General features: G+C 25.1%; 1 protein-coding gene across 5 annotated transcripts in view; it reads left to right on the forward strand.

The window, feature by feature from the left end:
• Positions 1–23,239, forward strand: part of zfh2 (Zn finger homeodomain 2) — a 131,194-nt gene that overhangs the window by 28,474 nt on the left and 79,481 nt on the right. The window contains exon 1 of one of the 5 annotated variants that reach the window (XR_012756913.1): positions 22,792–22,836. The exons of the other annotated variants lie outside the window; for them this stretch is intronic. The gene's annotated coding sequence lies outside the window, so the exon portion shown is untranslated. Of the gene's footprint in view, positions 1–22,791; positions 22,837–23,239 lie in introns of those variants that run through there. 5 annotated transcript variants of the gene reach the window in all.

The raw sequence follows: 23,239 nt of genomic DNA on the forward strand, positions 1-23,239 counted from the left end.
TTGTAAAATCTTCATGATTAATTCAACCAAGACATTTATAATTATTAATTTAATGTTAATAAAGTAAAATTATAATGAAGATACAAAAATTTTATTTATTACTTACGAGTAGTCATACTTTTGCTTAGGGTAGGGCGCCATGGAAAAATTTTTATTTAAAAAGAGCGCCGCGACTTTGAAAAGTCTGGGTACCAGTGTTAATCTTTTAAATTCTACATCAGCTGTTTTTTTAAAGAATAAAATTTAATTCTTACTATTATATATTAAAAAAAGCAATGTAAGTATCGCTAGAATATTATACGTAGCCTTTTTAAGTAAAAGTAAAATTTTATATTTTTATTTTTTCAAGTATTTTAATAAATTGTAAAATATTATACATTATTATCAGAAATGTTTAGTTTTGTACGTTTTAGTACAAAACCTAGCAATAATATCGTTTAACAGAGATTTTTAAGAGAAATTATTAAAGAAACCCCAAATTGACAATTAAGTAAAACCAAAGCAAAAATTTAATGTATTAAAATATAAACGTATGTAAAAAACTTTTCTCCTATAAATATTGTTTCTATAGATATTAAAGTGTTTACTAATATACCTTATTTTATGGAATAAGCTTGAAAATAATTGTTTTTAACCCTAACCTTAACATGCAAATCGTTTGTAGTGTTATCCTGGACGAATTATAATTAATTTAAAACTTTTCTATAAACTGTAATTTTAATAATTACTAGATTTATAATTATATACCATAATCAATAAAGATTAATTATTATATACTCCCTTACTTTTTACATTTTTATCTCTATTTCATTTTTTGAAATATCGTTAATTACTAAAGTTTTTTTTCATACGTTTTGTTTGATAATTGCTGATTGTAACATTTCCACTATACATTCTCTGTTAATTTATTCAAAAAGTAGGCTGTACGATAATTATAGTTTTTTTATAAACTTTAAAAATAATTACAGCTTTTATAATTCTCCTCTATATGCAGTAAATAGTATTTAATGCAAAGGGTTCACTAATGTCATAACATACGTTTATCCCTTTTTATCCTGAATAATTAACAACAGAAAACAATTATTGTTATAATGTATTTCTGTATTTTTTTCCTATTTTTATTTTATTTCCGTTTAATAATTTATTATTTTTATAATAAAATATTTTGACGGATATATCAATCTTTAATTTTTTTTATCATACATAGGAAATTATACTAAATTTATAAATTTGTAATAATGAAATCATGTTCGGACAATGAATATCATTAATAATGTAAAATTAAAAAAAAAAAGTTTTTTCTATTATATAATTCTGTTGCAACATAACACGTGATTTTTTTTCTATTATTATTTTATACATTTTAATATTAAAAATTTATTGCATTTTGTAAACCTTATGTTCACGTATAGTTTTGAAATTCAATAATTTTATTTTTTTTGAAACAAAAATATTTTAATGGAATTTTTATTAAAATTTATATTAATAATACGAAGGACCTAGTTTTCTTACGTTTGGTAAGAAAGTGATTAAAGTACCGACTCCCTGGGTTTTCATTCTTTATTAAACCGGTTTCGGTTCATGGTTAAATAAATAAACTTCTTGGATTTTTCTATTTTCTTCAGAAAAAAAGTCGTACTTTGACACGTTCCTTATATTTTATTAGAATTTTTTTTACAGTTAAAATAATTCAACTATTCACCATTTTTATCCACTTAAATATTTTCTAAATGATAATTCGGATAAGAAAATTTCGTGTGTCAGAAGAAAAGACTTCAATTTGATAATTATAATTTTAAAATTAAATTTTCTATGTTATTAGAGTATGTAATAATAATAATATTTATATTACGTAAACTAACACTTTTTTTATCACTAGATTAAAAATAAAAAAGATTTAAATTTAATTAAAGTTAGAATAATCATTTTTGATTTACCTACTCTACAAATTATTAAAAAAAATATATATTCTATTTTGATCGTTATATTCAATTACACATTTAGTTTTAACAATTGAAAAGTATGCTATTCCGTAGGTAGAAAAAGTAACTTACCAGAATTATTACGGGAAATCTTGGTAAAACTTTGTTTAGAGCAGCATCACAAAAAAAAAAAATTATAAAATAAACAAGTAGATACGATTAGAATCTATATACGTTAATAATGAAAAATATTAATATATGAAATAATGTCAGTGAAAATACTATTTACATAAAATAACTACAAAATATAATAGATTTCAGATGGCGTTAACGAAAATTACTTTCACATAATTTATATGCCCGTTACATGGAGTTTCTGAAAGTTCAGTCTTTTCTAATTAGTATTGTCCATAGTAAAATTAATTTTTTTTTTATTTTATTGAAATGAAAATTTTTTAATTTTATCTCAAATAAGTTGGTAAAAAGATCTTTTAAAATAGTTTGATAATTTATTAAGAATGTTTACTTAAGATTATTCATTCAAGAAAAAAATTATTTCATTCTACTGAGTGAACAACGTAAAACCGAACCCGACTGATATGACTAGTCGAATACAAAGTGCATCGATGGCCAGGGTAGTTGTTTTGAATATCTCTTGTAACAATAAGGTAAATAAATTCAACAATGGATTTACGTTTTGTGTTTTTCTTTTAATTTATCCGTATCATTTATAAAATGTCATTTCAACATAACCTACCGATTCTGTAGCGGTTACATTATGGGTTCGGTTTTATGTTGCTCATCCTGTATTTTCTCTTTCTAAAAAAACTAATATTGACTAATCATGTTTTTGGTGAATAGCTTGAAATATATTTTTTTATAGCAACCCATCGTAGACATTAACAGGCAGTTTATCTGTATATTAATGAATCTACAAAACAAAATTGCAATTCTAGTGATATTACAACAAATCTATTGAATTTAAACTATTTTTTTAAAAATTAAGTTATTAATTATGGAAAATATCATTGGTTTTTTTATTTACTGTAATCCATTTTTTTTATAGTTTTTCATTTTTTAATTAATAATACTAAATCTTTATACATTATTATATGTATTTATTTATCTAATACTAAAAATTATTTATTTTGAATCTAGAATAATTTTAATAATTCTGATATTTTATTATATTTAAATTTCACATATATTAAGATTTCTGATCTTTTTCTATTAGTTCGATGTGTGTGTATATATATATATATATATTGATTTCAATGTAAATTAATTCGGGCCATGACGTGAATAATTTATATAAAGGAAAAGGCGACAGTCACATCGGTAATCCAGCTATTCAACAGCGGTTTTCTTAGTTTGCACAAAGCGTTGCGTATCTCGCTCAGGAATTTCTTAATAGGGTGTTGTGGCCGCTTTCTGCCTTTGTAATTATTTTTTCAATAGGTAGATAGAGGACCGTAAAAGCGATTGTTTTATTCAGCCCGTTGTGTGCAGACCGAGAAAGGGAGTTTATATTGGTAGTGAAGGAGATGAGTAGGAGCGAGGGGGTGGGGTGTGACAGCGTCTGGGTATAGAAGTGTGTCCAGCGACACTCCTGGAGAACTCCTGGACCGGTTCGTTCGAGCATTGTGTTTAGAGTCGGGGTTAATGGTTGGTGTTTACAGTGGATTGACATAATTAATTGTAGTCCGGCGGCAAAACAATGTTATCGCGAGATCAAGCATATCGACCTCATCTAAGCACACCTGCACACTACGTAGCGTACAACATACATACTGCATATCGACCGCTGTAGGGATAGTTCTATACCATATCATCTTTGTTTATATCTTTTTGTCTTTATAAAAAGAGAAATTCCATAAATTTTTGATAGGCCTATTCATCACAGCTTATATCATCCAATATTTAAAATCCTGATATTCCATGATCTTTTTTTATACATAATAAAAGTTCAATTTATTGTTTTATTTTCAGTTGTCAGAGCATAAACTTGTTTAATTGGTAAACTTTACATCTTTTAGTAAATAAATCATATGTAATTGCTTGTCTCCTTCTTCTCTTGTACACGTAACAAAGGACATTTCTGCTTACCGTAAAAGATTACCATTTCATTGAAAGATTGTCATTCATCTAAGTAAAGAAATAGAAAATGGTTGTACAGGCTTTTACAAGGGTCTTTTCTAATAAATTAAAAAAACAAATAAAAATTCATAAAAATTTTTTTTTTTTTTTTAAACTAAATCTACTTTACCATTTCTTATCAATAACCTGTATGATTTTACTTTTTCTTATTTTAAGTATCATATTTTTTATCAGTTTTTAAGGCGGTAAAATATATTGTAGATAATCTTTTTTTTTATTTAATAAGAAATAATTGTTTTTAAATGTTATCCATATAAAACCGACAATCCTCTCCAACCAACTTTTAATACAAGTCATTCTGAAACCCATTTGGAAGTATAGCATATAACTGTGGGTTACGATGAGCAAGAACAACGATGAGGTTATACAACACTTCCAGAATGAGTTGGCAAGAATTATTACAGATTCGCCGTTGTTTGCACGGAACGAAGAATTTCATAACTATCTGGAATTGCCTTATGTCCGCGAGGAAATCAAGCGATTCCGTTCACATTACAAACAACGGCTATGTAACCCTGTGAACTGTCTAGCGCTGAATCTTCTAGACAACAGTGAGCATATCCGGCGACTCAAACTCCTTCACCTGCTGGATCTCGGGGAGTCTGAATTATTTGACCTGAGACGACATCCCTCAAGTGATGAGCAACTCCTCTATTCCTGTTAAAGGGCCTAAATTCCTTTGATCAGAAAATTATTTTCTTTTCCTTTGTGTTGAAGTATTATTTGATTTTCTCGTTTCTTGTTAGGGATTACGGAGTTGTGCACTTTTTAGGAAGTGTATTTATACAAGTGAAATATTGTCTTTACATTCCACGTATATTGCCTTATATTTATATCATATTTGACTTATTGTCTTATGTATGTTTTATTGACGGGATTCATTGGAAATCCCTCATCAAGCGCTTATTGTAATTCAGTTTACTTATAGACCCTTCTTGGAAACGATTTAAATAAAGAAATTGTAATAAAAAAAAGAAAAAATTAAATCGACGAAAGGGCTTGGATGTTTATGTAGGCAACTTAACGTAATTTATCTATCCTAAAGAAAAACGGTTGCTTTAATCATGTGTTCACAATAATGAAATAATATGTACTGTTTTTAAAGGCACATGTCTTTTTAATGTTTTTTTTAATTTATTCTTTAAATCATCGATCATTAGTACCAAAACTATTCAGTTGATTAAATAATAGAAAATTTAAGTTTATTAACATTAGTGAGCATAGAATTCCCTAATTTTTTGGCATTCCTTGAAGCTGAGCTTATGCTTAATCGCGAATCCGGCTCCAAGAGGCCGGGAAATCATTGGAGAAAAAAAATTTGACCGGGATCAATTATGTTCAATTTAGGCAGATTATAATGATCATGGTAGATGGTTTTATTAACAAGTTAGGACATGTTATTTAGAAAGGTTTTTATAGTATTATTTTTGTTTTCTTACATTTTTATTGACTTTGAACACCTCGACGAAGTAGTAGCATTCCTTATCTTTCAACAAATTGATTCATGTTTTGAACGGTCAGATTTACCATTTTTTAATTGTTACAGAATTTATTTTCCTTATTGAAAAAGTCTCGGATTTGAGCTTCATTGTATAGTTAATAAGAAAATAAATAAATAATAGCCATTAAATATGGAGGAAATAATTTTACCTTATGATTTAAATATTTTTCGCAGGGAAAATTTACAAAAAATTGTTACACTTATAAAATATTTATTAAAAACGTCATTTTTCTTTTAACTAAATACAAACAAATCAATCCTTATTAATGAAATTTTGAAAAATTGTTTACCTCTTAATTAAATGCTTGTTTTTTGTTTCTTTTAATTAAATATAAATTAATGAGCTTAATTATAATTTAAGGACTGATCTAATGAATAATTTTGCACATTTATTATTACAATTTCCTTGTCACCATGCTTTATTAATTTAAATATTTGTTATATGTAAAATATTTTATCGTAAATTACTTTTAAAGAAATATTTTTGAAATAAACACATTAGTGTATAATATATATATATATATATATATATATATATATATATCATACATATACATATATATATATATATATGTATATATATATATATATAATTCTTAATTTGTGTTTAATGTTTTAATTAATCGATAATAGCTAATTCTAAACGAGACAGGCGAGAACTTTAAATAATAATGCAGCTCCTACTTAATATCTTATAGCGTGTCTTAAACGCTATGCAGTTGTCGTGATATTGTGTTTTATTTTAAATTGGTTCCTGAATTAATTTAATCGTTATGGTTGTATTGACTACGGTTTTACGGGGAAGGGTTAAGGTGACTTAAAACTTTTAAATATTATAAAATAAATTTATTTATACAAACTGTTATTACATTGGCGAATTTATTATTAATATTTTTATATATTTTTTTATTCTTGTTTAATTTCTGTAATAATTTTTTTAAAGCCATGTCTGGTGATATTTTTATCACTGTTGTTTAATTCATTTATTGAACATTCTGTTAGTCTACTTGTTATTATTTTTTTTTTTTTTTTTTTACTGCAATAAATTTTAGTATTTGTTAGATTATACTGATTTAACCTAATTTATAATTCCGTTGTAATGTATTACAAGTAAATATTAAGTACTTAATAACAGATATACGCGTGTATAAATAGACGATTTTTCCCTGTAAGGATTTATTATTGTCTTCATAATTCAATGTCTTTATTCTCTGCCAAATTTAATTTCTTAAAAAAAATTCATTCTTGTTACTCAATAGAAACGATAAAGAAATTCATAGAAAACAATGTAATCATCTTGCTCCGTTTAATTAAACTTTCTCTATAATAATGTAGCTAAAGTATTATAAAAAAAACCATTTACGGTAGTTATCTTCTATCTATGTTCCACGAAATTTTACTAAAATCGTTGGTTATGATTCAATAATATAATTTTTCACGTGAAAAATAATTTGTTATGAAAAAAAATTATCGATTTTAAAATTATATTTAAAATGTTGTAGAACTTCCACAATTATAGGAAATGTAGTAGAAATAAAATAGATGGACCACTGAATATAAAAATAGGAAGAGAAAAGATTACGGAGGTAGAAGAATTTTGTTATTTGGGAAGTAGAATTACAAAGATGGACGAAGCAGGTGCGATATAAAATGCCAAAAAGCTCAGCCTAAATGAACTTTCAGTCAGACATATAATTTTCTTAGATCAAAAATTAATTTAAACATCAGGTAAACATTTTTGAAAGTTTATCTTTATATGGAAGTGAAACTTGGACGATCGGATTACCTGAAAAGAAAGGATTAGAAGCTTTTGAAACGCGGTGCTATAGGAGAATGTTAAAAATCAGATGGGTGGATAAAGTGACAAATAAAGAGGTGTTGGGACAAATTGATGAAGAAAGAAGCATTTGGAAAATTGTAGTTAAAAGTAGAAACAGACTTATAGGCCATATATTAAGGCATCCTGGAATAATCGCTCTTATATTGGAGGGACATGTAGATGGGAAAATTTGTGCAGGCAGGCAACGTTTGGAATACGTAAAACAAATTGTTAGGGATATATTACATACGGGGTATACCGAAATGAAACGACTGGCACTAGATAGAGAATCTTGTAGAGCTGCATCAAACCAGTCAAATGACTGAAGACAAAAAAAAGTTATATTTTGTTTACTCAAACTAGATAGATCACTGCGTTTTTGTTGTAAACTATTCAGTGATGTTTTTCTTAAATATTTTTTTATATTTTACTTGAATTAATTTCATATACTCTAAAATATTTTACCAATACGTGTAAAAACTTATTTAAAAACTTTAAAAACACTTTCGGTATTCCTTTGAAGTTCTGAATGTTTTTAAGTGAATCAAGAAAAGTAAATAAATGGAAATATTTGTCACTCATTATTTTCCTTAATTGTTTTATGATTGTCTTCATTATTTTTAATTGTGATGAAATCACTTAAATGAAATAAGTTATTTAAGATTTTTATTAACGGCGCAATTAGTTATAAAGATATGTAAAACTCTTTATTAGTTTTACTTAAGTAATACTACTTAATCTCTTATAGCTTATCAAAAAATGACAGTTAATTATGAAAACAACGTATTTCATTATTAATTTTATTTTGTTACACATATAGATAGTTCATTTCCTTAAATAATATATTTATTAATTTTTAATTACTATTATAACTCGTTCATTTTTAAAGGAAAAAAACTACTTCAGACGTTGTTCAACACGACAATTTGGCACATTCGTAAAGGAGGAAAATATTATATGTTGTGCACATTTCATCTTAATTTTGTCGGGTCGGTTCGTTTTATATTTAAAAATATGGAAAGTTCATCGTTCTTTTATTTTTTGGCATGTACACAAAATTTTTGCTGTTGTTTTAATTTTGTGACTCAGACACGGATCTTTTATTTCAAAGTTTTTTTTATTATATTTTTATATGCTAAAATATAAAGTAAAAAAATTTATTAAAAAATTAATTTGCATTATAAATACAAACCTAAAATTTTAATCCTTTTTTATTATTAAATATTTTTGTATATCCTGTTTAAATAACGTTATTTTTTATTTTATCTTTGTCATTGATTAATTAATAATGAAATAGGAATATTCAAGAATTATTCAGTTCTCTTTCCTCACCTTTTTATAAAATTGATTATCTTTACGTTAACTTAATCTTTTTTTCTGAATTTCCTTAAAAATTTTATTAATTTTTTTGATGTGTTATTTTAGTATGTAAATTAAATATTATTATAAACAATTTTAATATATTTATTATAACATTAAAATGCAATATAACATTTTTTTCAAAATTTATTTATAATCGGTTGCGATAACCTTCAGTAAATTGGATGACACTCGCAATCACAAGATAAGGAGTTCCCAACGATACTTCTCAAAAATTACACACTAGTATTACAAAGAACCTTCGTGGCCAGCAGCACATACGCTAAGTAATTATGAACAACACGTAATACCTAAGAGTAGAACAACAGAAAACAAAATAAAAAAAGTCATAAACATATGTTGACTTAATCTAATCGTTTTTATGATTTTTTTATGTAATTGTTTAAAAACATAATGAAACTCCATTAATGATTTATATCTTTTAACTATTTATCGGGTTTTTACTTCCTTGTACGAAGTAGTGGAAGTATTGTGATCGCGAAAAACTTCGGTTTTCAGATTTCAACAAAAATATCCATTTTCACCATCCATGAATCCATTTTGTTTAGTTTCAGTGTGACGGCTATACGTACATACGTGTCTCGCATAATTCAAAAACCATTAGTCGTAGAATGTAGAAATTTTCAATTTAGGACTGTTGTAACATCTAGTTGTGCACTTCCCATTTTGATTGCAATAAACTGAATGAAAGTGTCAAAAAAAAAACAAAAATCAAAGACATTTGGATTTTAGACTTATTCATAACTGCAGTAATAAGCCCTCATTAAAATCTTTTCAAGATATATCATTAATGGTAATTATTTTCAATGGTTCCAGAGTTATAGCCAAGTGAAATGTTAATTAATGAAATATTTGGATCTTACAAGGGCACATCGGTTCGAATCGGACTTCATTCTTCCTTTTTTTAACTTTTTTTTTTTAATTTAAATACATTGATTTATTAATAATTATCAGATTGTAAAAAAAAAGTATTACAATAAATAATAATTCAATAATAACAAAAAAATTAAAAATATAAAATATCAGAAGTTATTAATGAAATAAAATTTTATGTACTTTTCATTTTAAAAAGTATGTATATGTAATTTAGTAGGCATCCTTGGATGCCGACATCAGATTTTTTTATTTATTTGAAATTTACAGAAAAAATTACTCTTTTATTTGAAAATATAAATAATATAAAGTAATAAAAAATATAAATATATAAAAAATTTGTAATTTAACAGGCTTACAAGGAAATGATGTGGTGTTCACATCAGGTTTTTTTAAGATTCTTCAATGTAAAATAATTAGGTTTTTAAAATATGTTAAAAAATATGCGAAAGATTAAAAATCAAATCAGTTTTAAGGAATGATTCGCTACTGGTAATTATATATATATATTTTTTTAATAGAGTTTATGATGTAAAGATATAAATTAGATGTAAAAAACATTTTATCTTTCTTTTTTAATTATTTTTACTTATAAAGTCGATGATTCCTATTTTACCCTCGATTTGTCAAATTAAATATCCGGTTAAAGGAAAGGAAGTTAATTTTTCCCTCTTTTTTTTAGCTTATTTGTGTAATAATTAAGTTAGTAAGAAAATTATTATTACGAAACGAAATTAAAATTTGTCAGCTGAAATCCAAAGATCGTGTTGCTATGATAAAAAGCTTCACGCGAGTAATGAAACTCTGCCCGTGTTCAGAGAAAAAAGAAACTTACGGACAGTTTCAAACTAAAATCTCGGGTTATAGAAGACGCACATGGTAAACTTCTTACCAACTATATTAAGATCGGAAAAAGAGGAAAGAGTATTGCAGCAACCTATATTATGACAATCAAGTAGAGCTCACAAAGGTAGATTTAGTGTTCGAGAGAGAACCAAAATTCATAAGGAGGAGGTGCAGAAACCAAAAAAAAATAATTGAGAGAAAAATCACCAGGCCAATATGGCGTCACAGCGGAAATTATTAAAGCAGCGGATAAATTGTATGTTACGACTATGCACCAGATCTATACGTCTGGTTAACGGGAAAATGGCTTCTTGAGTGGGTAACCTCGGTGTTCACATCCTTACATAAAAAAAGGCACACACAGCGCTGCAAAAGTTGTAGAACTATTTCTTTGATCGTACATGCAAGTAAAGTTTCGTTGAATATCTTTCATAAACGGTACTATCTGGACAGAGAAATTCTTGCAGAGTAAGCAAGATTCGTCAAAGAAAAGAGCACGCGCGAGAAAATTCTTAATATAAGGCATCTGGTAAGGAAAGTCAAATAAGATCTTCGACTCGGTCATCTAGAAAGATCTGTGGAGAATATTGAAGGCGTTCCTAATCATCTTGTTACCTTAATTCGGAATATGTAAAGAACATTCAGAATATGTAAGAACAGGCTGGGAAATAAAACAACGGAGCCCTAGCCCTTTTACCCTTAGACCGGAGTAAGACAGGGATGTATTCTGTCTCCAGTGTTATTCAACATTTATATTCACGGCGAATGTATCGTGTGGAAGAGCCTGAAAAAAAGCCATCGGCGGAACATTTATAGGTGGCCGGCGTATAACCATTTTAAGGTTTTCTGATGATACAACCCTCTTACAGGTTTTGCAAAAACAGGCCCCTCTTACAGATTCGATTCAAAACCTTTTTACAGGATTTGAAGTTGAAAGAAAGGCGATTCTCGACTAAGATCAACTCTATTACCTTCGAAATAGTACCCTTGGGAAGCCACGCAACGCTATAAACGGTTTTCTCACTTTTCATTGCAGTGTTGGAACTCAGAAGCCGGAATATCCTTCAGATAGTCGGTTACATTTTTTTTCTATGTTTTCTGCTGTTGTAAACTGGTGTCCTTTAAGGTGTTTTTTAAAGTCGGGAACAGGAAAAAATCACAGGGACTCAAGTCAGATGATTAAGGTGGTTAAGGAATTACTGGAATGTTTTTCTTTGCCAAAAACTTATTATTTGAGAGTGCAATGAGACAAGGTGCATTGCCATGATGCAGCATCAAGTTGTATTTGATGGTTGGTCTCAGGCGGGCAAATCTTTTCCGCAGACTTTCAAACATTTCTCGGTACACATTGATTTACAGTTTGTCCTGTAGGCAAAAACTTCTTATGGAAAATGCCATTTCTATCGAAGAAACAAATTATCGTGGTTTTGATTTTTTATTTGCTCATTTTTTGGGACGTGGTGAGTTTGAAGTGTGTCACTCCTTGTTCTGGGGTTGTGTTTCTGGGTCGTACTCAAATATCCAAGATTCATCACCAGTAAAAATTTTTTTTAGAAAATCAGGATCAGTTTCAATTCACCCTAGAAGATCGCGCCACACATCCACCCTGTTGTTTTTTGAGACCTATTTTGCTCAAATTTTTCCATCTCCAATTCGTTTTACAAAACTTTATGGACTGTGGTATGGTTCAAATTCAATTGTTCTGCAATCATTATGACAGTTTATCGCCGGTCTTACCGTATTAAGTCTCTGATTCGCTCAACACTGTCGTCACTTTTTGACGTTGACGGTCTTCCAGAGTGTGGATCGTCCGCAACTGATTCCCGGCCATCTGAAAATGCTTTAAACCACCTAAAAACTTGGGCTCGTGACAGAGCGTTATCTCCATACACCCTTTTCAATGTTGAGAATGTTTCAGTAGCATTTTCACAGAGTTTAACACAAAATTTGATTGCACAACGTAGCTCATAATTAATATCTCTAATTTTTATAATGCACAACAAAAACTTGTTTCACGAAAAGTTTTTTTACGTATCACGTGGCAACAATAGACCAAAAATATTAATACCTAATATAAATCAGCTCTTCATATAATCAAGTTTACTAATAACAGATCTCGTGTGTATATATATATATATTGGATTTAATATTATTACAAAATATTAAAAACATTTGAGAAAAGAACTATTTACGATGTTATAGCTAACTGTATATTTGTAGATGTTTTACTAAGAAAACCTGTGTTCTTGCCCCGCGAAATATTTTAATTCTGCTACTCTAATTGAAATTTAAGCAAATTATTGTTTATTTAGCTTGCGTTAACTAGTAGTGTTGTGACTAAAAATTAGAAAACATTATCTTGAAATAAATTAACTGTGTACGGGTAATGAGGTAATACATTTTAGTTTTTTCTAGCTTAGTTTAAGATATTTTTATCAACTATTCAATTAAAATAAAGACAAAAAAGGCGTCGCGCATCAGTAATGAAGATTAAATTAGAAGTGCATACGTTTTGATGCATTAAATTAGTTTACATCTTATTGTGAATTTTTTTTAATTGTATACTACTAAGTATAATTACTAAATGATCTGATATAGAGGTATAATTAACGATAATTAATTCAAGTAACATAATAAATTTAGTAATAAAATTATAAAAGAAATGTAGTTTTTTCATTTACCTGCTCTTATTTACTTTTTTTATTGATTTGATTTTTGTTGTTTTTTAAGCTCTAAAATCTTGGACTATTTTATTTTATTTGTTTACCTTTTTTTGTAAATTTTATATTTTTTTGTAGTCGTAATCATTGAAATAATTAATAATCGTTGAAATTTTAAAAGAAAAGCCTTTGATGAAAATTTTTTTTTTGTATTTATAATTTTATGATTAAAAAAATAATCAGTCAGACTTGTTTCCATTCGATTTTTTTAATGTATATATAAATATTTTCATTAAATTAAAAAATATGTTGTCAAACGACATTCTTATAAAGTTTTGTTTATTAATAGATTAATTTCCATTAATTTTAAATATCTCGTTTTTTATACAGTTTACAGATGATGATGATAATAATAATAATAAAACGTTTTTAGTATACATTTGACAGTGGTAACATTTTAATCTCTTTTCTTATATGAATTACACCTTCCTTTGGAATAACCTTGGACACCGCGTCTGTTTAAAATTATAAAATTATTCTTCGTTAGGAATTCAACTTGTTTTAGGCATGGCGTACTCTTTATAATCCATTTTCCATTGTTAATATTATTATTTTTTTTTGTTGTAAATTTTACGATGTTTACCAAACACGTTCACTAATATAATTACCAGCCCTATGATATTTAATTCACATACAGGATATAAAAATCAAAATCCTTGATAAATTTATTAATTATGTTTAAATATTCTTTTTGTTTTTGAAAATATTAGAAATAAATTTTTAATTAACTGATTTTGCAGTTATATTTTAAATTAAAATTTCCTTCAGAGTTTTCAACCTCTTAATTTGTGTTTCTGTGTCAATCTTCTATTATTGATCAGTATTTAATTATTATTTTTAAAATTAAGTAAATTTACATCTCTATACTGTTTTTAACTAATATTGCTTGATATATCTTTAATTTTTTGTGAAAAAATTATCATACCACTGATTTATAGTCTCCAATGTTTGTACATTTTAAATGAAATAAATAAATTCTCAATTTATTTGAAAAAGTTTCAAAATTTATAGGATATTAATGTATTTCAGTTAATAACGTACAGTACATTATCAGAGATGGGATAATTAGCTGGGATTATATTTTGGTTTGTGACTATAAAACAATGATGCTTTAAATATATTAGCGCTTATTTTTACTTCGCATATTTTCATCAATTTTTTTAGAATAAGAATTAAGACACCTTAAATTTAAACAGATCTTGTAAAGGTCTATATTAACATTTCTTGAAGATAAAATAACTTTTCTAATTCACAATTTTAGGTCGAAAGAGGCAAATAAGGACGAAAAATAATCCGTGTGTAATCAAATGTTAGATAATTTTGAATATTATTTTTAAAATTTGCTTTAGTAATTGAAGGAAATTGGCTGAAAATTAGAGCTTCGTTAATTATTTTTTCAAAACCGTTTTATCTAATTAAAATTAATCTTTTTTGAACCTATATTTTAGAAATTTATTCAGTTAAGAGTTTAATTTCAACAAAATTCCATTGTAATACTCCTTTTATATAATTTTCATCATCAAAACGTAGTGCTACTAATTTTTAATTTCTTTTTCTGATGAAATAAAAAACTTAAATTAATTACTTATGTTTCCAAACTGTTTGAAACATTGATTTTAACTCTTTTAATTCCTTATTATGGTATTATTTTCAAAAAATATATTACTGAGTAATTCTTGCCGTATAGGAATCGTTCGTATACTTATATTTTTATTAAATAATATTATATACTGCACGCTTTTTCTTGTATTAACGTAAGGAGATATATCCAGTTTCAGTTCTCCTGTAATCTAACTAGTTTGTACAATCTGTGTAAATTTACTCCATTTTCTAATAGATAATATCAATAAGGTATGTAAAGGGTAAATATATCCTTTTAAAACTGAATAGATATAAAACTGTTTCGTACCGTACTTACAAAGTAAAACTTGTTTCTTCTAATAACGTGAAATCATGTTCGTAACTACCTCACCTCTTTCTCGAACCCTCTTTTACTCTTATTTATTCTTTCTCTTTCTATCAGTGTAACTGAATTCTTCGGTGTACTTGAACTTCTTGTAATTCTTATAAATAATTTTGTCAATAATAATCCATTTCGATGTAAAACTGACTTCAACTGAATCTTTTTTTGATAATTAAATTTTGTTAAATTATAAAAAAAAACCTTTTAAAAATCTAAATATCTCTTTACCAATTTTTTTTTACTAAAAACAAATCATTCAAACGTTAATTCAAAAGTTAAAAACTAGACATCATGAAATTTTATATTTTTCTGTGAACTAAATATAGATGAGTTTGTATAATAGTAAATATTATTATTATTATTTGTATCATTGATGTATATTAGTAATTTGAAAACTTTTAGGAGGCATATTGAAATAGTTTATATAACGGCATAATCATTGGCATTAACCGTTATAATTAATTGCTTGCATTTATATCAGGAAATTATTTTAATTATGTCAATAATTACGTGAATATTTAAATATTCTCACCCAGTATGCTCTTTCTTCTATAATAATTAAATAGGTATTTGTTGAACATGTAAATTGTGTAATTATAAGAATTTAAAAATAACTATTCTTATTTTGGCAATTTATATACATATAATTAGTATTTGATTGGTTATATAAATATTTTTCTACATTTGCGATTTGTAAAATTTCCTCAGAATTGTTATATAAATTAAGACTTTTACCTAAGATATCATTTGTCTTTCCAAATTAAAAAATAGGAGTGTTTGATGTCAGGCGACTTCATTAAGAGAATCTCTTTTAATGTATGTTATATGATTTTTTTAAATGTTTTTATTTACTTGTTCATTCCCGTCGGTTTATTTATAAAGGGTAAATTAAAAATTCCTTATAATTACTTATGCTTTTTTTTTGAAGATCTACCTGATTTATAAACTTCATATGGGTATTTTCTTCATAGTTGTTTTCTGATTTTCTACTTCTCTCTACCTCATACTGCCCAGCCAGTTTTATTTACGCTGTGTATACCTTTTTTAAATTCCTAGTAACGTTTAAATATTCGTTCAATTCCTAACCTTTTTTGTCTTTTTATTCAATTTTTTAATGGTTTATGCACTATTTTTAATGTTTGCCTTAACGTAATCGTAAGTTAAATATTTTTTTTTAAATTTCATTTAGCTATAAAAAAATTACTAATTTTCTAAATGAGTTTATTATTATATAAAATTAGTAGTCTAATTATTTAGCTTAACACTCTGATTTCTAAATTGTTTTAAGTCAGTTAAAGTATTGATGTTAGTCAAACATATTAGAATATTATTTACCCAAAATTGTGATTTATACAGTTTTATTAATCTTTGCGAAAATTTAATTTTTTCTTGTATTAGTATTTCCAGTGAATCATATCAATAAATCTATTTACGCTGTGTATACCTTTTTTAAATTCCTAGTAACGTTTAAATATTCGTTCAATTCCTAACCTTTTTTGTCTTTTTATTCAATTTTTTAATGGTTTATGCACTATTTTTAATGTTTGCCTTAACGTAATCGTAAGTTAAATATTTTTTTTTAAATTTCATTTAGCTATAAAAAAATTACTAATTTTCTAAATGAGTTTATTATTATATAAAATTAGTAGTCTAATTATTTAGCTTAACACTCTGATTTCTAAATTGTTTTAAGTCAGTTAAAGTATTGATGTTAGTCAAACATATTAGAATATTATTTACCCAAAATTGTGATTTATACAGTTTTATTAATCTTTGCGAAAATTTAATTTTTTCTTGTATTAGTATTTCCAGTGAATCATATCAATAAATCTATTTGTCAATTACACGTGAAATTTTTTTCAAAATGAAAAAATATACATCCAGTAAATGCGTTTTCAATCATTTTATTTTTAAAAAAACTATTAAGAACCAGTAACCTCCGGAGTCAAGCAATTCTTTCCGTGTGTGAAAAATGCCATGCCTGACCGGGATTCGAACCCCTCCGGGGGAAAGGCCGAGGCGGAGACGCTACCACTCGCGCCACGGAGGCCGGCAAGAACCAATAACCTAACAGTAATAAATTGTTTTTTTTTTATAAAATAAAAATCTAAACAAAAGAGTTGTATGTTAATTATTGTGTATGTTTTAAAAATTAAATTCTTGTTAAAGATTTTTATTGATACATTTCCTTTATAATGTTCATTGTTTATTTTTTAAACTAAATTACATTTTCTATATTTTGTAATAGCGTAATTTCGTAATTGCTTAATTTCTCTCTTTTTTGTAATACTAAGACATTTTTAGCAGTTTGAGTTTAAGATCTTTGTTCCAAAAATATTGCTTTTATAAAACCATACAAAAATTGGATTCAGTTTTATTCAAATTTATTGATTTTTTCTAAAATAATTAAATAGATTACGTTATTGAATTATTTAATTGTATATTTTATGATTTTTTATTTAAAGATATTCTGTTTTATTAGCATACTTAACTTTTGGTTCATGATTATGATAGAATATTCTTTTCGTTTATAAACGAAAATAAACATTTTTAGTTGTCATTAATTTGGAATTAAAAATAAGAATAAAGCATGTTTTTTTTTTAAATTATATTTCTCTTGTATTAAATATTTATTTTAAATTATAACTATTTTTAAGGAAAACTTTTAAAAAATCTAAAAATTAGTTTGATTATCAATATATCAGCTTATATTTTTTTCACTTTACAATCAGTTTTAATTACTTATCAGTTTCCTTTCCGGTTTCAGTAATTAATACTTTTTTTTATAGAAAATCTATATTTTTTTTATATTGTGTTTGTTAACAAAAAAAAACGTAATTTATTATTTCATTGTATTCAATATTAAATAAATAAATAAACGTATAATTTATTGTATAGAATTCCAATACAAAATGTGATGAAAATAATAAACATACTAAAGGTTTACTAGTGATTTCAAATTAGTAACCCTACTTACAAAAACGTAAACTCTAAAATTATTTCATTAAATGTTTGAAAAAAATAATTTGGAAAGAACTCCGTAAAAGGAAAAGCTTAATGTGTATCAATCTTATTAATGTAATACTTTTTCTGGTAATGATAAAAAATTATTTCTATTTTACTTTTTCAATTTTACGTCATTTATTTAATGCTATATTGTGTATTTCTTCTTTACGCTTAAATTCTCAGTATTTTTATTTAAAAATTTGTTTTTTATTTTGTAACTTAACGCACTGATTAATTTAAGTCAAAGTCTATTCTTATTCCTTCTATTACCTTAGTTTTAAAAATTATCCTAGGTTTTTGTTATTCCTGTTGGATTTTTTTTCAATTTTATGAAAAATATGTTACGTGTATAAATTATTAAAAAAATATTAATTAATATTTAATTATAGTCTGCTAATAATTATATTGTCATTTACTATTAATAAATACAATAATGAAACTAATTAATAATGTATTATTTAATTAATCATTATTTGATTAATTTATATGTTATGACTGAGTTTATCGATAGTTAATTATCTTTCATTTTTGGTTCTCAAATTTCATTTTCTTTCTAAAGTTGTTTGTTAGATAGAAATCGGGTGATTATTATCATAAATAAATATCATAATATATAATATTACGTAATATATAAAATTATACATTAAATGTGTAATTTTTGATGCAGTATTTATTGTTATATAACCGCAATTTTTGTAATTTATACATAATTTATGTTTAAAAATAACGTATTATGAATGTAGATGTATACAGGGAAAACCAAAATATAGATGTGACAAAAGGAAGTGGCTATTATTTAAAATAATATATTAAATTAATATCTTCCTTGTAATATATGAAATACGTGTAAATTTTAGGTTAATTTTAATTCGGTGGTAACGATTACTGTGATACTATCTGTTAAGTTCAACTTTTACTTTGCGACATCAAATGTGTGTATCAATTTACATGGTAACCCTACATCATACTGATTAAATGATTTTTCTGGGATTGTGCTTCAATAAATTACCAATTTTGAGAATCAGCATTTTATTTCTAAACGTAAAAACTTAAGCTCTAGATACAAGCGATTATATTTTTTTGATTTTCAAGTTATTTCTAAAACTCAAGTTTTATTTATAAAAAAATGATACTTTTAGGTAGACTACTTGACAGCCAAATTTATTGAAGTTCCGAACTATTTATTATATTTAAAATACAATGTTTTCGATTGAAACTACTAATGACAGTAACTCGTGAATCCTTTTTTCTAATAAATACAATAATATAACACTCTTACTTGAGTATTACATAGTACGTAAACAACGATTTTTAACGTATATATTCCTAAGTTTAAAGGTAACTAAATTGTAAACGCAACTAATTATATACAAATGTTAAATCTACCGATCAACTGATTAAAACTAAAATAGAATGAGATATCATAAGACGTAATCTATTTAAAATATGTTTCATTTTATCTAAATTAATTAACCTTCAACCTTGTTGAGATACTGTAGGTTCGGTCTCCTTAAAGTTTTTTCAAGTAATTTTAATGTTTATCAGATTCCCTGGTTGTTTCTTTTACAGTTATGAATAAAGTCTTATAAAAAAAAAATATATTTTTTTAAATTAATATTTTTGTGAGTATAATATAAAAACATATCATTGTTGAGCTTGTTGTAAATCTTCCATCGTAGTTACCAAATTAATAAAAAAACTAAGTAAAATTTTTATATTTTGGTTAATTATTTAAACTTTAAGAATTAAGTCTTGAATTATAAGTTTTTTCTACTGCTTCATTAAGAATATTTTGCTATTGTATTTATTAATATTAAATAAACGAACGATAAATAAAGTGGTTATTTTTTCGATTAATTCTAACGAAATATTTTTTAAAAATAATTTCGTTTCATTCTTAATATAGAAATTATCTATTAACTGGTTTCTTTTGAGAAATAAAACTGAACACTGAAGATTCTAATTTAACAACTTTAAAGTTTAAAATCATAATTCTTATCGAATATCCTAATTATTTTCTTAAATATATGTTTTTTTTTTTATTATAGAAGTTTCTAAATAGGAGAGATAGGTATTCCCAAGATTAGTCTAAAAAAAAATGATTGGGACCGGAAATTCTGATAGCTTTTATAAATTAAACGTTTTGCTAATATAATATCATTTATGTACATCTTATTGTTGCTTAGACATGTTTATAAATATACACCTACTCAAACACAATGACTTTTTTATCCACTTTTTTCTATTAAAAAAAACATAAATTCCTTTCTTTTTTTTCAATTAACTTTTTCGTCATGTTTTAAATTTCATAAGCATTAGTGTATTATCAAATTAATCCCTTATAAGTTTTCTTTTATAAAAAAAAAAAGATGAAATTATTTGAGTTTTTATTTTTAGTCTATTTCTGTTTTTAACCGAAAACAATAAGAAACTAAATGAAAGAATTAATTTCATTTATAAAATTCAAGTTATTATATTATGTAGAGATAAAAAAATAATAATAAATAAAAATTAACTTATTACGTTGTCGTTTTAATTCTGAATATTCTATTCATTAAACAGTGTAACGTACGCTTGTTGTTAAATTAGACCTGAACAAGACTTTTAATTAATATTTGTTCAGGCTATTAAGAAAATTAATTGGATAATGAATGATACGTAATTTCTCGATATTCTAATTAATTTAACTAACTTTTATTTCTTTTAAAAAAATATATATATAGATAATAGTTAATTAATATTTCATAATAAAGACAATGTATTGCATGTACTAATTTAAAGTCGTTGTAACATTTTGAGATAAAGTTTGTTCATTTAATCTAAAATTTTATTATTTATCATTATTATTATTATTATAGCAGTATTAGTTATATTATTATTAAGAGTAGTATTTTAAAATACACACCATAAATGTATATATATTATTGTTATTTTTATTTTATTGTTTTAAAAATAATCTGCTTTCGATGTTTGTTAATATTACTTTGATTCGCTTTAATCATGCCCTGATCATAATTTTTCTCTGCTATTATTCCCTTTAAATTTTTGCTTTTGTTATCTATATTTTCATTGTATTGTAATTAAGTGATGAGAATTTTTTTAAACTTTACTTATAAATAACTTCCGGAATCTTAATATGTCATTTTTATATTTATTTGAAAGAAAAATTGAAATCATGTTATATGTTTTTATAATTTTTAATTATGGAATATTGTTAGTTCTATTGTTACTGTAATTTAACTATAAACGAAATCTAATTATAGATAATCTCTTATTATTATCTGTTAAAAGAAAAAAAGATTTAAATACTACAATATAGAATGCCTGTTTAATCTTTTTTATGGCTGATGCGGATATAAATCATGTGATAAAGAACTATCATGTCAGAATTGCTTTTTATGAAAATAATGATGAACGTGGTGACATTTTTACATGTGGGCTGAATATCTGTTTTATTTTGGTGGGCTTAGCATTCGTAGAGTATTCCCTTACGGAAGAATACAAGTGGAAAATCATTTCATGCCTCAAATTACCTTATAAAACTTGGTATAGTAAAACTGTTTTACTTTTACTACGCTAGATAATAACTTTAAAATTTATAGCTATTATATTTATATATTTATTCGAAAATATAAAAAGAGTGTTCATACGTAATTCGGATAATCTTTCATTATGCAACTATTACAACAAAAGATATACTTCTGATAGTTCTGGTTTCTCTTCATTTTCTACTATATTTTATACTTGTTTTGAAACTATAAAATTTTCGTAATCGTAAGAATAGAAAATTCAGTAGAGCTATTGTTGTTTTTATTATTATTATTTTACTGTCATTATTATTAATATTATTACTATTACTACTACAAGATAATGAATGAAATAATTCTGACCATGTTCTTTTATTTTATTTTCTATTTTTTTTTTTGTTCCGTTTTTATTTTATAGAAGTTCTTTTGTAACGTAATTGTCCAGGAAAACTTTAAATGTGACATGAATAATTGGAAAATTGCGAAGGTAAATTAGGGTACAAATTACTTTTAACTGGCTGGCCAACAGGAGAAAACTATTGTTTATATGCTCTGTTGAAATCTACTGATGCTAATCGTCTTGTAATTTTACTTTCTCTACAACGATGTCACTTTATCAACGTGCTTTGGTAGTATTTATTTTAAATTGAAAATAATTATTTCTAAAATACCCACTTTATACTAATATATTTTTTTTGTTATTGTTTTTAATTTGATTCTCTTTTGCAATTATTTATTTAAGAGATTTCTATATTTATTAATTTATTATTGTATTGTTAGATTATAACGTATAGATTCAGACGGTACGTTTCTTGTAAATGGTTATTTAAACCAAATTTTCTTATTATAATTTTCATTTCTTATTATAAAGGCAAAATTCTATCTTGATCGCGGTAAGAATTATGACAATCGAAAAGAAAAGGTTATTAGTTTTCAATTATCTTTAACTTTAATAAATATAAAGTATTTGTTATCAATTCGTTGTATAAATAAGCAAAATATATTTATTTTAATTTATTATGGTTACTTAATAAAAATTTATAATTTTTTTGCAGGTGAGATAAACGGCATGTACATGAAATGCGTTAGACCTTTAGACATATCTACATATAGAAGTATTTGGTGAGTTATGGTTGAGTTTTATTTAAGTTATAAATATGTATTATTAATTTTAATGATATTTATATTATTCGTATTTAAAAGTATTGAAAAATATAATTTTTGGCCAGATATCTATAATAGAAGAATTTCTATTTTTAGAATTCATTATAAAAATTTAATTAATGAATTTTTTAAACAAAAAGATTTTTAAATAAAAATATAAAACGACGTAAATTTTATTATTTATTACAATAGTTAATAAATATTTTAGTAGTTTTCTACTTGAATTATCATTTAATGCATGATAAGTTAAAGCGCTTTGATTATTTTACTTATGCGGTAACGAAAAATATATATTAATTCATAAATAAATATTCGTATGATCTATATCTGAATGAAAATTTTTCCATTATAAATATGAATA

The sequence above is a fragment of the Lycorma delicatula genome, chromosome 6 (assembly GCF_047948215.1).
Source record: "Lycorma delicatula isolate Av1 chromosome 6, ASM4794821v1, whole genome shotgun sequence".
Taxonomy (NCBI): Eukaryota; Metazoa; Arthropoda; class Insecta; order Hemiptera; family Fulgoridae; genus Lycorma; species Lycorma delicatula.